Source organism: Piliocolobus tephrosceles, chromosome 13 (assembly GCF_002776525.5).
Source record: "Piliocolobus tephrosceles isolate RC106 chromosome 13, ASM277652v3, whole genome shotgun sequence".
NCBI lineage: Eukaryota > Metazoa > Chordata > Mammalia > Primates > Cercopithecidae > Piliocolobus > Piliocolobus tephrosceles.
Window position 1 is genome coordinate 5,190,182 of NC_045446.1, and position 15,155 is coordinate 5,205,336.

Sequence of the window (15,155 nt, forward strand, 5' to 3'; positions counted from 1 at the left end):
CTCCAGGCTGAGGATGCTGAATTCTACTCTGGAAGTTGCTGAGGTACAGCAACAGGGACAAGAGGCGGCAGCAGCATTTCCTTCTCGCCATGCAGATGCCGAGCATATGTAGTGGCATTCTGCTGGCCCTAACTCAGCTTGGCACCTAATTTTAGCCCCTAAGCTGTTAGAAGTTGCAAAGCATCCACTCTGGGGCTGCCGTAAGGCAATGTCAGAGAGCTGGGAGTATAGGAACTGTTGAGATAAGCTCCCAGGCCGGGAACAAGCACTTCACCTTCTCCAGCCACATCACGAGGCCCTCCCTGGCCTGCCTGGCCCCCATCTCCTGACCTCATCAGCTCCCGGTTACACTCACTCTGCTTCAGCCACACTGATCCCCTTGCTGCTCCGCCAACACACCAAACAAACTCCTGCCTCAGGGCCTTTGCACACACTGTGGCTGCTGTAGCCAGGAGCACTCCTCCCCAGGTACCCACAGGGCTCACTCTCAGACATTTCTCAGGGCTCTGTTCAAATGCACCTTGTCAGTGCAGCACGCCCTGACACTGTAACTCAGCCTCCACACCCACCCCCAGACACCCCCAGCCCCTCATCCTCATTAATCTCTCTTCCCAGCACTCACTTCTTTGTTTCTCTAGGAAGTGGGCCCTGAGTGAATATCTACCCAAACTCTAGCTCTGATGGAAACTACTCATGGCAGCCAGATTCCTTGTCAAGGTGGGTGATGCAGAGGAGAAAAGGCCAGGGCTTGGGGCTAAGATCCAAGAAGGGTTACATCCTGCAGGGCTGGAGGCTGCAGCTGCCCAGTGTAGAAGATCCTCCCTCCTGGGTCACAGCTCTAAAATGAGGATTCCAGAGATTCTTGCCCTATAGTCCAGAGGGCCACGCCAGATTGTAACTCATCCTGTGTCTACTCAGTAACACGTAAAAAGTCTGTATTAGTCTGTTTTCACACTACTATAAAGAACTTCCCGAGACTGGGAATAAAGACTTTATAAAGAAGAGAGGTTTAATGGACTCATAATTCTGCATGGCTGGGGAGGCCTCGGGAAACTTACAATCATGGCGGAAGGTAAAGGGGAAGCAAAGACCTTCTTCACAGGGCAGCAGGAAAGAGAGAGCTAGCAAGAGCAGGGAAAACTGCCTCATTAAACCATCAGATCTCAGGAGAATGAACTCACTATCACAAGGACAGCATGGGGGAAACCACCTCCACAATCCAACCACCTCCCACCTGGTCCCTCCCTTGACACATGGGGATTATATAATTCCAGATGAGAGTTGGATGGGGACACAGAGCCAAACCATATCAAAGTCCGTACTGCACAGCAGGTCCTATACATGGTGCTGGAGTTACACAGTGAGCAAGACAGGCATGTTCACTGCCCTGTTCACACGCACACTTCACCCCAAGCACATAGTCCAGTAGTGGAGACATACAGTCAGCTGGACCATCACAATATTGACTAATAACAGGTGCAGTGCAGGGCAAGTTCAGGGCCCGGGGATCCTATAAAGGCAGGCGGCCCAGACTGATACAGGGAGGTGGTCAAAGACAGCGTCCTGGAGTAAATGAACCCCCCGTACAAAGTGACCTTCATTAAACAAAAACTTATCGTGCATCAGCTTGCTGTGGCTCCCCAGGGCGCAGAGGCTGAGGGGTGAGGTCCCCAACTCAGCATGGAAGGCCCTCCCCAGCTACATGCCTTCCCCCTCACCCCCCATGGGGACCGCACCAGAGCATCGCCAGGTTTCCCACCATGCCCCATGTATCAGTTATTCATTGCTGTGTAACAAATTCACCAAACATAGAGGGTTAAACAACAGGCATTTGCTACTCTCACAGTTTCTGTGGATCACAGTGCTGGCTGAGGGTCTCTCATGAAGATACAAGCAGATGTCCTCTGAAGGTCTGACCAGGCCAGAGGATCTGCTTCCAAAACAGCTCCCTCGCGGCTGGTAAGTGAGTGCTGGCTGCTGGTAGGAGTCCTCAGTGCCCCGCCAATGTGCCTCTTGAGTGTCCTCATGTCAGAGCAGCCGGCTTCCCTCAGAGGGATTCATGAGGCCAGAGCAGAAGCTCAATGCCTTTTATGGCCTAGACACATGCTGCCACCTCTGCTGCACTGCCTCCATCATACAGACCAACCCGGGCTCAAGGTGGGGAGACACCACACAAGGGTCTGAATGCCAGGAGGTGACCAACAGGGACTTGGAGCTGGCTGCCACATACTGCATCTATCCTTAGAGGCTGAGCAGAGCTGTCTCCCTTGGTCTGCTGCTCTGTGAATTCCTCCTGTGTCTATCTCAGGCTGAGTTAAGAGCTCCCTGGGGTTCCCATTTCACTGGCCTCAACCAAACCATGGATCCTGTCCTGTTGCAATTGTTTCTCCCCTGACCTTTCTTCAGAATGGCACTAAGACTCAGAGTAAAGACTGTGTCTGATTCACCTATGTCCCCAATACTCAGCAGCCAGAGCATGTTTCAGCAACTACGTGTGGTTCAATGAGCATCAGTAGGGTGGGTGGGTGGGTGGGTGGTTGGATGGATGGATGGATGGATGGGCAAGTGAATGGATGGACAGATGAATGGTTGGATGAGTAGATGAATGATTGGATGGATGAGTGAACGGCTGAATGTGTGAGTGGGCAGATGGATGCATAAGTCAGTGAATGGATAGGTGATTGAATAAACAGATGCATGAATGAATGGACTAAAAAACAACTTTTCCCATATTTCTCCTGCAAGGTAATTGCTTGGAATTCTTAGAAATTTTAAGCCAAGAGAGACCCTGAAATTCATCTACAGACACAACCCCAGATCCAGCAATGCCATCATGTATTGAACAGGCCTGATTCCAAGAGTTGGTAAAAAGAGTTTTTTTTGTTTGTTCGTTTGTTTTTTGAGACGGAGTCTCGCTCTGTCGCCCAGGTTGGAGTGCAGTGGCCGGATCTCAGCTCACTGCAAGCTCTGCCTCCCGGGTTCACGCCATTCTCCTGCCTCAGCCTCCCGAGTAGCTGGGACTAGAGGCGCCCGCCACCTCGCCCGGCTAGTTTTTTGTATTTTTTTAGTAGACAAGGGGTTTCACCGTGTTAGCCAGGATGGTCTCGATCTCCTGACCTCATGATCTGCCCGTCTCAGCCTCCCAAAGTGCTGGGATTACAGGTTTGAGCCAACGCTCCTGGCCTAAAAAGAGTTTCTTACTTGCCCCATGATCTACCTCCTGGCAGCAATGTCCCCACCTCCTTCTCACATGTGGGCACACATGCATGTGTGCACATGGGGACACACCACAAGGATGCTCACATGCCCCAGACATCAGGACACTGCTGTCATAAAGCAGCCTGCATACTCCCATGTTAGCCTCGCTGGGGCTAGTAGTGCCACACAAGGCCAGCTTCCCCTGGCACCTTGTCCTGAGCTGGGCAAGGGCAGGACCTGGAGATCCCCAGGGAAGCAGGAGGAGAGGATACCCCTGAGCCTTTCTCACCTGCCCACCTGCTCTGCCATCTGGTCAGACCCAGCTCTCGCAGAGCTCCTCCCCCACCCCTCTGCCTCCCTCCATTCCTCTCCCCAGAGGCCTCTGTGTGGACCAAGATCCCCACAGACCCTGTGATCAGGGAACTGAATACTTGCAACAGCTTTCATTTCTTTTAGGAGGATGGGAAATATTCTTTCAAGCAGACCCCCTTATGGGAAGTGCAATAATACACAGCCTCGACTACCACCCAAGGTCTTGAGTGAAAGCAGGAAGCAAGCAGCTCATTTCTGAGCAAATGGTAAGGCTGGGAACTGGAGTGATCTGGACTTTGGAGGCCTAAACGTTATGCAATCTGGAGGGCTTGTTTAAGAAAGATAACACCAAATTACAGCTACAAAGTGCAGAAAAAAACATTATTTATAAAGAAATGACAAATTTGTAAAAAGCTGAACAAACCATAAATATCGAATCAAAAAAATAGCGTACGATTCCCGGAGTAAGTAACTGCCTCAGTTGCCTCTATAACACCCTTTTCCTAGATTTTTTTTTTTTTTTTTTTTTGGCTGCATATTGTTTGCTGGCTTCTTTGTATGACAATGATTTTGTAATATGATTTTCCACAGAGAGAAGAAAAGATGCTTCAGTCTGTCCTCCAGCACATGTTTTTTGTTTGTTTGTTTTGTTTAAAAGCAGTTTGTTTACTTTTGATGTCTTAGGGAAATTTCTTTCAATTGCATGGGTTGTTATTGGCAAGGCCATATCTGAAATGTCCTCTACAATTTCTTGCCTGGACTGGGTATCTATAAGAGACTCCAGTTCTTTGACATTATTTATGCTCCTGATGACCACAGTTGGGCAACCAGGTCAACTGAGCCAGGCCCTCATTCCTGGAGGGAATGGTGGGAAGGGAATGGAGGGAATCTGGTCCTGGAGGGAAGAAATGGCCGTGAAGCCTGGGCACCATGGCCCTAAGCAGAAAGCACAGCAGTGACTGCTTCATCTTCCTCCTTGGAGTCAAGAGAGAGAGTCAGTGACCCATGAGGTCCACCTACCAGGTTGCCACAGCCCACAGCCCCATCCACAGCCAAGGAGCATCCTTCAGCATAGGGGCAGGGAAGCCCACACTGAACTGTGGGATGGACCCATGCAAACCAAGGGCCTGGAGCTTCAGCGTCATTATCTTCATTGACAATCTGGTGGTGTCTCCTACAAATGCCCAGAGGCTCAGCCCCCAAAGATTCCTCCAGTTTTCCCTTCCCACAGCCTGGCCCCCAGCTGAGGTCAGAGAGGCAGACCCATGCCTGACACTCAAGGCTGGGCTGAATGTTCTGCTGGAAAGAGGACAGAGGGTGAACAGAGGAAAGGCATCCAGGTAAGGGTTGTGGCCATGCCCACAGGCCCCTGCATTTTGAAGAACAGTCATTCACAGCCCTAATTAGGCCTTCAAAACCTGCAATTCCAGACATTCTCATGCGGAGGTGCTCAGCCCAATGGTTGGGGACACAGAGACCTCATTGCAATGCAAGTGTTTCTCCTGGGTCTTTAAGAGAATGTGAGTGGGGCAAGGGCAACCCCACTCCCAGCAGCCTTTGCTAAGCACCAGGGAGGATATTTACACCAGCTCTGGGAATTGGTAAAGGCCCCAATTTTATGGATGTGGGAGAAGCTGCCCATCCCTAAACTCCCTAATTCAGCCCGCTGCCCTGCCCTGCCCCCACCACACACACACTGATCCCACAGATCCTGCCATCACTGGGAAAAGCCAAATGTCCGGGCCAAACTGAGGTTCACCCTTACTCCCAAGGAAAGACTGTTGCCCTGGAAGGATAAGAACAGGGCTGAGGAGATCACCAGAAGGGGGCAGAGGGCTCAGCTTTGCTTAGACACGAACTTGCCCTGTACTTCTGGAAAGTTCTCTACTACCCCAAGCCTTGATTTCTTCATCTGTAAAATGAGTGTCCAAGACGACAACATCTCCAGATTGTGCCCAGCTCCACGGAGCTATGACAAAGCCAATCTTAACAAAAACACAGCCAGGATCACCTGTGTCAGCAACCAGCAGGTTCATGTTCCCCCAGCCTTGGACTCAGGCCACCCCTTTGGGCTGAGATTCCAAAACTCCGCCCCTGGTTTACCTCATCCTTATTCAGTACCCAAAACTCCGTCTGTAATCCCAGCACTTTGGGAGGCCGAGGCGGGCGGATCACGAAGTCAGGAGATCGAGACCATCCTGGCCAACTTGGTGAAACTCCGTCTCTACTAAAAATACAAAAATTACCTGGGCGTGGTGGCATGCGCCTGTAATCCCAGCTATTCGGGAGGCTGAGGCGCAGACCACTCGCTGTACCCCGGGTAGGTGGTGGGCTAGCTCTGTTCCAGAGGCATGTTCACTGTTTCTACCCACAGGAAATGCTCTAGGCCTCGCCCCCATCCCCCTGGGCTTGGACACGGACGCCTTTCTCTAGGAGGCCTTTCTTTGCAACTGTGCCCAAGGAGACCCTAAGCCTCAGTTTCCTCTGCTGTAAAATGGGGACATTTGGAAGAACTGGGCTCATGTCATCTCATGCCATCCTACATCGAAGAGGCGGCAAGATAATTACCTTATTTTGTTTTCCTCTTTTTTTTTTAAGAAGGAGTCCTGCTCTGTCACCAGGCTGGAGTGCAGTGGTGTGATCTTGGTTCACTGCAACCTCCGCCTCCCTGGTTCAAGCGATTCTCTTGCCTCAGCCTCCCGAATAGCTGGGATTACAGGCGCATGCCACCACGCCCAGCTAATTTTTGTATTTTTAGTAGAGACGGAGTTTCACCAAGTTGGCCAGGATGGTCTCAGTCTCCTGACTTTGTGATTCGCCCGCCTCGGCCTCCCAAAGTGCTGGGATTACAGGCGTGAGTCACCGCGCCCGGCCAGTTTTCCTCTTTTAACAATGAGTACAAGCTGCCAAATGATCCCAGAGCACACCTGCCTCCTATAGCAGCACATGGCAGGAGCTCTGTCAGTGTTGGTTGGGCCTGCCTCTGAACCCCGTTTCTGACCAGCAGTCTTCCTTGCCCCCACTGTCACAGTGTCCCGGGATGGGGCTGACATCTCTCATGCCTGAGCCTCGGTGTTGGCATGTCCATGTCATCTTTACCACTGAGCGCTGGGCCATCGGGGGCAGGGCTGGCCTTTACACATCCACAGTGTCTCGCAGGGGTTCACTTCCCCGGTGAGGAGATTCTTGAGGATTAAAATGCTCCCTTCCCTCAGTGTTTGATTGGAAAACCCAAGAGAGGTGTTTTCCCCTCCTGATTTCTCTGGACAGATGAAAAATGTGGGTGGTTTCCAGGGCTAACCCAACAGCAGAGGGTGGGCAGGGAGCGGATCAAATGACCTATGAAAGGGGACCCTCGCCATCCACCCACCTCCAGACTGGCTGGGGAGGTTTTCTGTGGGATGGGAGAAGAGTCCAGATGGGGCTGAAAGGACTTACCGTCTTTGATATTCTATCCCCTGCTCATGCTCAGTTTCCCCTTTTGCCCTTCTTCAGCCTTACACCAAGCAGAAGGCTGTGAGTGTTTTCTCTTTAAAAAAAAAAAAACACAAATCTCTTTCCATTGTGCTTATTCTGCTGCCAATGAAGATGTGGGAGGAGGTGTACAAGGCTTTTCTTTTTTAAAAAATAGGTACAAGCTGTCAACTCATTCTAGGGAAACCCCACCTCCTACAGTTTCTGGAAAAGACACTTTAATATCAAAAGGGAAAAAGAGCCTCCTGATGTGGTTGCTTAAACAGCCCCGATCAATCTAATTTGAATACAAAATAGCCTACACGAATTCATTTATTTTTGCGAAAAAGGGAGAACTCTTCATGGGAACCTGGAGGTCTCCACCTCAACCCACAGGGTCAGTTTATAATCATCCTCCTTCCCCACAGTTGCAGCTGTGATGGGAAAAGGAGGGCTGGCCAGGATCCAGAGAGTCGTACTTCAGCCTCTGGTGGCCATGGGAGTGGACTCAAGTACTCCACCTCCCCTCGTGGAAGCTCAATATTCTCATCTCTAAAATGGAAGCGTCCCTGCTGACTGCAGAGGACGGATTTGAAATGATGACACATCCCCTGGAGAGACGTATCCTCTGAAGTCCTGAAAAAATGTGACCCAGAACATGTTGTAGCAATTTTGACTTAGAGGAAAGTTTAAGTCACCGTCAAAATTCTGCATGGATGTTGTCAGGCTGAATAAAAGATCCAGACCCAGCTATGTGCTGTATACAAGAAATCCACTTTAGATACACATATACACAAAGGTTAAAGTAAAAGGATGGAAAAAGATATAAAGAGGGATGTTTCATAACGCTAAAGTCACTTAACCAAGATATAACCATTCTAAATGTGTACGCAATGAATAAGAGTGTTTCAAAACACAGTAAGCACAAACAGACATAACTGAAAAAAGAAATGTAAAAATCCACAATGTTAGGCGAAGATTTTAACACTTCTCTCTCACTAACCAGCAGAACAACTCCACAGAAAATTAAGAGGAATATAGACAGCTTAACACAATCAACCAGTTTGACCGAAGCAAACTCCTCGAAAGGAAAGCATGCCTATAAAAGACATTGTGGCTTCTGTCTTATTCTCTCTTGAACCACATATTCTTGGGCAAACCTCCGCCATGTCATGAGAGCACTCAAGCAGCCCTCTAAAGAGGCCCATCTGGGGAAGAACTGCTACTTTTAGATGTCTGCAGCCCAACACTTTGACTGTAAACTTATTATGAGAGACCTTCAGCCAGTGGTACCCAGCTCAGCTTCTACCCAATTTCTCACCCACAAAACACTGCGTGAGATAATACGCTTATTGTTTCAAGCCACTAAGTTTTGGGGTAAACATTTACATAGCACAAGATGATTAATACAAAGGCGACATGAAAAATATCTGAAGAAACAATGGCTGAAAATGTTCCAAATATAATGTAAACTCTAAACCCACAGAGCCAAGAAGCCTAAGGAATCCCATGCAGGATAAAAGGTAAACACAACTACACCAAGGCATATTGTAATCAAACAAGCGATAAAGAGAAAATCTTGAATGCAGCCAGAGAAAAAGATACATTATATACAGAGGGAAAAAGACAAGAACAGTAAAAGTTCTCATGTATGGTGCAGCATACAGTCCGTCATAATGAATATGAAAAAAGTGTGTATTCTCTCTTTGGGGATGTTGATTTTTATAAGTATCAATTCAACAAAGGCAGTTAATAGGATACTTATGCTTAGCTTTTCCATGTCTTCTCTCAGTTTCTGTTCTATCAGTTGCAGAGTTGTTCTATCAGTTGCTGAGAGAGAGATACTAAAATTTCCAATTGTATTTGTGGATATTTTTCACCCTGCAATTTTGTCAAATTTTGCTTCATTCATGTTGAAGATCCATTAACAGATATATATATCCTATTGTATCTTCCTTATAAATGTCCCTTTGCTATTAAGTAATTTATTACAAGCGTTATTTATTATGTTTTTATGAAATGTTCCTCTTTATATCAGTTGTTGTACCTTGCCTAGAAGTTTATCTGATTTTAATACAACCCCTTCAACGAACCTTCTTATGCTTATCTTTTGCATGGTATATAATTTTCCACCTATTTACTTTCAATCTATCTGTGTCTTTATACTTAAAATGTGTCTCTTGTTGACAGCAGGTTGGGTCTTCTTTCTCCTTCTCTCTCTCTCAGAATGTTAAATTTGTTAGCATAATTTTGTATATAGTTGAATTTAGGTCCATTTGTCTTCTCTTTTATATTCCCCTATGTTTCTCCTTTCCGTTTTTTTTGTTTGTTTGTTTGTTTGTTTGTTTCATTTGGTCCTTAATAGAATATTTTTTGAAATTCGATTTATCTGTTGACTTAATTAACTATGTCTATTTGCCATTATTTACCAACGAATTATTTTCTCATGAGAAAATCTAAACAGATTCAATTGCATTCTAATTCATCAACAATCATAAAAAGTAACTTCAAAAAGATAACACTTAAAATAGCATTAAATAAAGAGCAGCACATAGAAAGAAGTCTAACAAAAGACATGCAAGACCTATGGAGAAAATTCTTAATCTTCATGGAAATACACAAAGGAAGCATTAAATAAATTAAGAGATATGCCATGCTCCTGAGTAGCACTCAATATTGTAAAGATGACAATTCTACTCCAGTTAATGTATGAATTAAGGCAAGTCTAACCAAAATTCCAACAGACTATTTCACAAAACTTAACAAGGTAATCCTAAAATTTATGTGAATGATTAAGGTGCTAAAAACAGGAAGAAAGTCTTGAAAAAGGAAGACAAGGAAGAGGAGGTAGGGAAGGAAGGAAAGGGTAAGAAAGAGTCATACCAGAGATAAAGATTAACAGTAAAACTATCATAATTAAAAGTGTGTGGTATTATATGTATTAAACTAACACAAAAATACAACCAAAACAAGATTTAACTGTATCAAATGTAAACACACACACACACAACAACAACAACAACAACAACAACAACAAAAAACTTCAGTATGACCAAAGATACTGTGGGAAAAATGAAGAGACCAGCCACAAAGAAGAAGATATATGCAATACTTATAACTGACAAAGGATTTGTATTAGAATATATCAAAGATGTCTGCAAATTTAGAAAAAATGGTCAAAGGATACAACGAGTCAAAATTTAGAGAAAGAAACCAGAATAGACGCCACAACCAACCTCAATAATAATCAAGGAAATGGGAATGAAAGCAGTAAGTGATGCCCCATCGTATCCGTCAGACTGGCAAAAAAAAAAAAAAGGGAAGCTTGATAGTGTTAAATATAGACAGCTATAGTAGAATAGGAATTCTCGTACATTGCTTCACATCTGTGTTTAGGACAGGAGGAGCCCAGAAAGGGCAGAAGGGCTCATTCAGCTTATTAAGGGGTTTTCCCAGAAGCCCCATCCAATAATTCATCTTACATGTCATTAGCCACAACTGTGTCACATTGTCACCACATAAGCAAAGAAGGCTGAAAAACATCATTTTTTTAGCTAGATCAACGATTGCCCAAACCTTGGTTTTGACAGTAAGAAAGACAGGGGACTGGGACTCTGCCACACTCCGAGACACTCTTTCTACTGGACTAGTCCACAGCCAGAGACTCGGGGCTTAAAGGCATCTGCTGAAATCACAGATCCTTTTGCCCTTGGTCCCCATATCAGCCACAGCCATTATCCCTGGAAGACGTAGACCCCAGAGTTTTAGCAGTCTGCAGACCAGTGAATTCCAGACTACAGAACACTAATTCCCTTCTCCAACAACCCAACACCCAACAGTCTCTCCTGGGAGAAATCAGGGAAAGCATCAGGAGCCCATAGGAATTGCATATAAATGGGAGGCATCCTGATGACCACAGGGTAACAGGAAAAAAATATCCATGGGAAGAGGGTACAGAACAGAGAAAGGCAATGGGTCTCTCAGGGCCGGGTTCCAGCCTCTGAGTCATCACCTGCCACTGTGAATTTCGGAATGTGGGACAAAGGTGATGCCCTTGGTTAGAGATCACAACCAGTGTGTGTTCTGGCTACCCATCACCCTTTTCCACCTCTTCTGGGAACTGTAACCCAACTTTCCTCTAAGCGGGACCCCTCCTGGCCAGCTTCAAGCTTGGGTTCACCTCCTAGGCCAGAAGTGGGCCATGTGACCCAGGCCTAGCCAATCAGACCCAGGCCTCAGTGATTGGTCAGGGACTGTCATGTGCCCCAACCACAGCCAATGAGGCTCTTATTGGGGAATTCTGGGAAAGACTCCGGCTGCTTCCTAGTAGACGTGAGGTTTGCACTGCTCCCGCCATGTTACGAATGCCCAGAGGAAGCTGGGAGGGGTCAGCAGAGCCCTGGAGGGTGTGGGCCAGAGAGGGCAAGGGCTGCTGAGACCTGGGGCCTGTGGGGCCTGAACCAGGCCCTTCCCTACCACAGCCAACCCCCGCCTTCCTCCTGCACTTCGTCTTCAGCGTTGGGCTTTTTTTGCCTCTTACAAAGGAGAATCCCAGATACCTAGAGGCCAGAGGTCCAGGGTGATGGGTGGGCTGTGTCAGGCCCCGGCCCTGTGGCCTGGCCCAGCCTGGCCTTCCGACAGCAGCCAGGCAGGCCCTCTTTCCATCCACCGTCTTGCGATGGGCTTAATTTATTGTAGGAAACCCTTAAAGGCGCAGGAGCTTTTGGAGAGCCGGGGACAATAGGCATAAAGCATGCATTTAACCCGCCTGAATGGAGGCTAGATTTACTGTCTGGGCCAGACGGGATTTTTGTCCCCAAGTCATCTCGGAGTACATTGGCCACTAAAGATCTCAACAGAAGACGAAGACGGAACAAAAGAAGTAAATTTTAAAAGGAACTTTGTCAAGGAGTTTTAGATGTTCACCAGATAGAAAACCACGGCTGCCCTCACCGAAATGACTTTTGGATTTGCCCAGTGGTTATGGATCAGAGAAAGATGCTAATGAAGTCGTTTAAATGCACGTTTGATGGACCCCAGAGAATGGGACCAATTTCATAGAATCCCACAGCAAGGTTAAGGAATCAAAGAAGGTGGCCGTTAGAGTTGCTGCCGGGGACAAGGCTCCATTGTGGGGGTTGCCTTTTTCAGCTGTGAAGCGTGAAGCGTGTTTTGAACTACAGTGTTTACCAACGTGTACATCCTACTCTGGCCGACTGGGCCTGCAGAATTTATGACCAGGAACAAACCTCTTAGAGGGGAAAAGAAAACAGCTCTTACCAGCTGGGAAAGATCTGTGGAGGGCCCTGCGCACTGCATTAAGCACTCTGGGCCCAGCCGGACTCCATGGGGGGTGGGCGGCATTGGCAAAGCTGGGGCCTGGCATTGCAGATGGAAGGTGTCTTGCCTTTTGAGAAGAACTCAAAGGGGAATGGGGCCTGCATGCCCTCCAGGCTTCTTGATGGGTTATCAGCATCTGGGCCCCTTTCAGCAAAGTCCACCTGTGAGCCTGGGCACTGCAGGTTGCAGGCTAGAGATTCTGAGAAAGTTTTGGCACCCAGTTTGGTTAATGGAGCCACTGTTGAGGGGACTGATGTTTGTGAGCTGACAACCCCCCTGCCGGTCTGAGGATGGGGTGCCCTCTCTAAACCACCGTGTTGGCAGCCACTGACCTTCATGTTTACTCAAGGCCCTTGACCAAAGGCCCCATCTGCCACTTAGCTGCCCCTTCTATGTTCCGTATGTGCTGGCCCATGCATGGCTCCCCTTCCCTCAAGCAGACCCTGGTGCTACCATCCTGGCTTTGGCGAGCACCTGCCCTCCTCTGCATGACCTGTCCCACCCGTAGCCTTATTGCTGAGCTCCATGATAGATGCTGTCTGTCCAGATTGCACCTCTGCTCCACTGCCTTTTGTCTCCCAGCCTCTACTTAAGCAGCCCTCTCTGCCTGGAACGGTGCTACTCAAAGTGTGGTCCCCAAACCAGCAGTGTCAAGGTCGCTGGGAGCTGGGGAGACATATACATTGCCAGGTCCCACCTCACACTGACTGAATCAGAACCACTGGAGGTGGGACTCAGGGTTGTATTTCAAGCGCTCCAGATAACACTTCTAGACACTAAGACTTCCAAGCCACTGTACGCGGACGGGGTGGCCCTCCTGCTCTGCCTGATGACTGTCTGTCTCCCTCTCTCTATCTGTTTGTAGGAGCTCAGATCATGCCCTGGAGAAGCGGGTGACATCATGGAATTTTCCTAGCAAGAGCAGGCAGGAGGAGGAGCCCCTCCATCTTCCCATCTGAGTCTGGGGCTCAGAGTCTTCCCTGCTTTCTTGTTGAGTAGCTGGAAACTCCGGGAGTTGTGGCAGGCCAGGAAGCCGGCTTCTCCGCAGAAGGTGGGCTTTGGGGGCTAGATTCATATCCTAGGGCTGTTCTAACAAAAATGATCAAAAACCAGGTGGCTTAAAACAACAATAATTCATTCTCTTGCAGTTCCAGATGCTGGAAGTCTGAAATGAAGGTGTCAAGCAGGGTGATTCCTTCTGGAGGCTCTGAGAGAATCACCCCAGGCCTCTCGTCAGCTTCTGGTGCTGCCAGCAGCCCTTGGTATTCTCAGGCTTGTAGGCGCATCACCCATGTGTGCCTCCATCTTCACATGTCCTTCTCCTCTGTGTCTGCCTAAAGTCTCCCTTTGATTTATCTTATAAGGACACCAGTCATTGGATTTAGAGCCCGCCCTAAGCCCAGGGTGATCTCATCTCAAGATTACATGTGCACAGATGCTATTTCCAGATAAGGTCGCAGTCACCAGTACCAGGGGTTAGGATTTGAACATATCTTTTTGAAGGACATGATTTAACCCTCAGCAAATGCTCAGAGCAGTTGGATGGGTGCCTGTGCTGGTGGCACGGCCACCAGCCAGGGCTTGAAGCCACACTCCACACCTAGGCCTGTGACACTTCCCACAAGCCTCTTCACCTCTCAAGCCTCAGCTTCTACTTCTGCAAACAGGGAACAATAAAAGTATCTCCCTGCCCCCACCTTGCAAAGTTCTCAGTTCCAATGTCTACACACTGACCCGGGAGTTATCTGAAACTGTCGTTCACCAGCTTAAACCTTTTGGGTTTCCAGCACCCCCCAGATGTCCCCACCCTCTAGTTCCTTAGCAGGATACTGGCCCTGTGTGGTCTTCGCACCTTCCTTGCCAGCTGCGTCTCTCATCATTAGGACGTGGGCAACGCTGCAGAACATGGCAGGTCTTCCCTCATCTCTGTGCTTTGCCTCCATTCTCTGACTTCTCTCCCATCCTCCTCCTTTCACCTGGCCTCTCCCCATCCTGCTGACCTTAAAGGTCAGCTCCCCAAAGGCTCCCTGACCCCCTCCCTTCACAGAGCCTCCCAGTCTGGCCAGGTGGGCTCGAGCAGCCCAGAGCCTGGGCCTCCTAGTCACGTTCTGAGCACACAGCCCGTTTTCTCTCCAGTGCTGGCTTGTGTTTGCCACCGTGTCCCTGGAGCCTGACACATTGGAAGTGCTCAGTAGACCTGTATAAGATGGACAGCCTCCCAGACAGATGGACAGAGATGGACAGGTAGATGAATGAACCGTTGTTGCCCCTAAAGCAGGAGAGATTCTGAGTTTCTGAGACAATGGTCAAGAACTTTCTGATCTCTTCATTTAAGGTGGCCTCATGATAATTAATTTTATTTGTCAACTTGACTGGGCCACAGGGTGCCGAAATATTTGGTCTTACATTCTGGGTGTGTCTGTGAGGGTGTTGCTGGATGAGATGAACATTAAAATCCATTAAAATCCATAGACTGAGTAATGCAGATTGCCCTCCCTAATGTAGGTCAGCCTTATCTAGTATATTCTATATCTATATCTATATCTATATATTCTGTATATGTACACATCTTATGGGTTCTGTTTCTCTGGAGAGCCCTGACAATACAGATCTGCCCATTGATGGTGCTGCTGTTCTCCCCGGGGGGTTACAGAACTTTCCTCACTTCGCCCCTGACCCCCATGGTCATCCTTTGTCTCTGTGTGTTGAGAGGTCTGCAGTGAGATGATCTGGTGTCCACTCCAGCTCTGCAACCAGGATGACCATAGGAACCACGTTAACATCCAGTCATATCACAAGTGAAAACAGGTGCCACCCTGGCCCCATTTTCCCAGCCCCATGCCACAGTCATA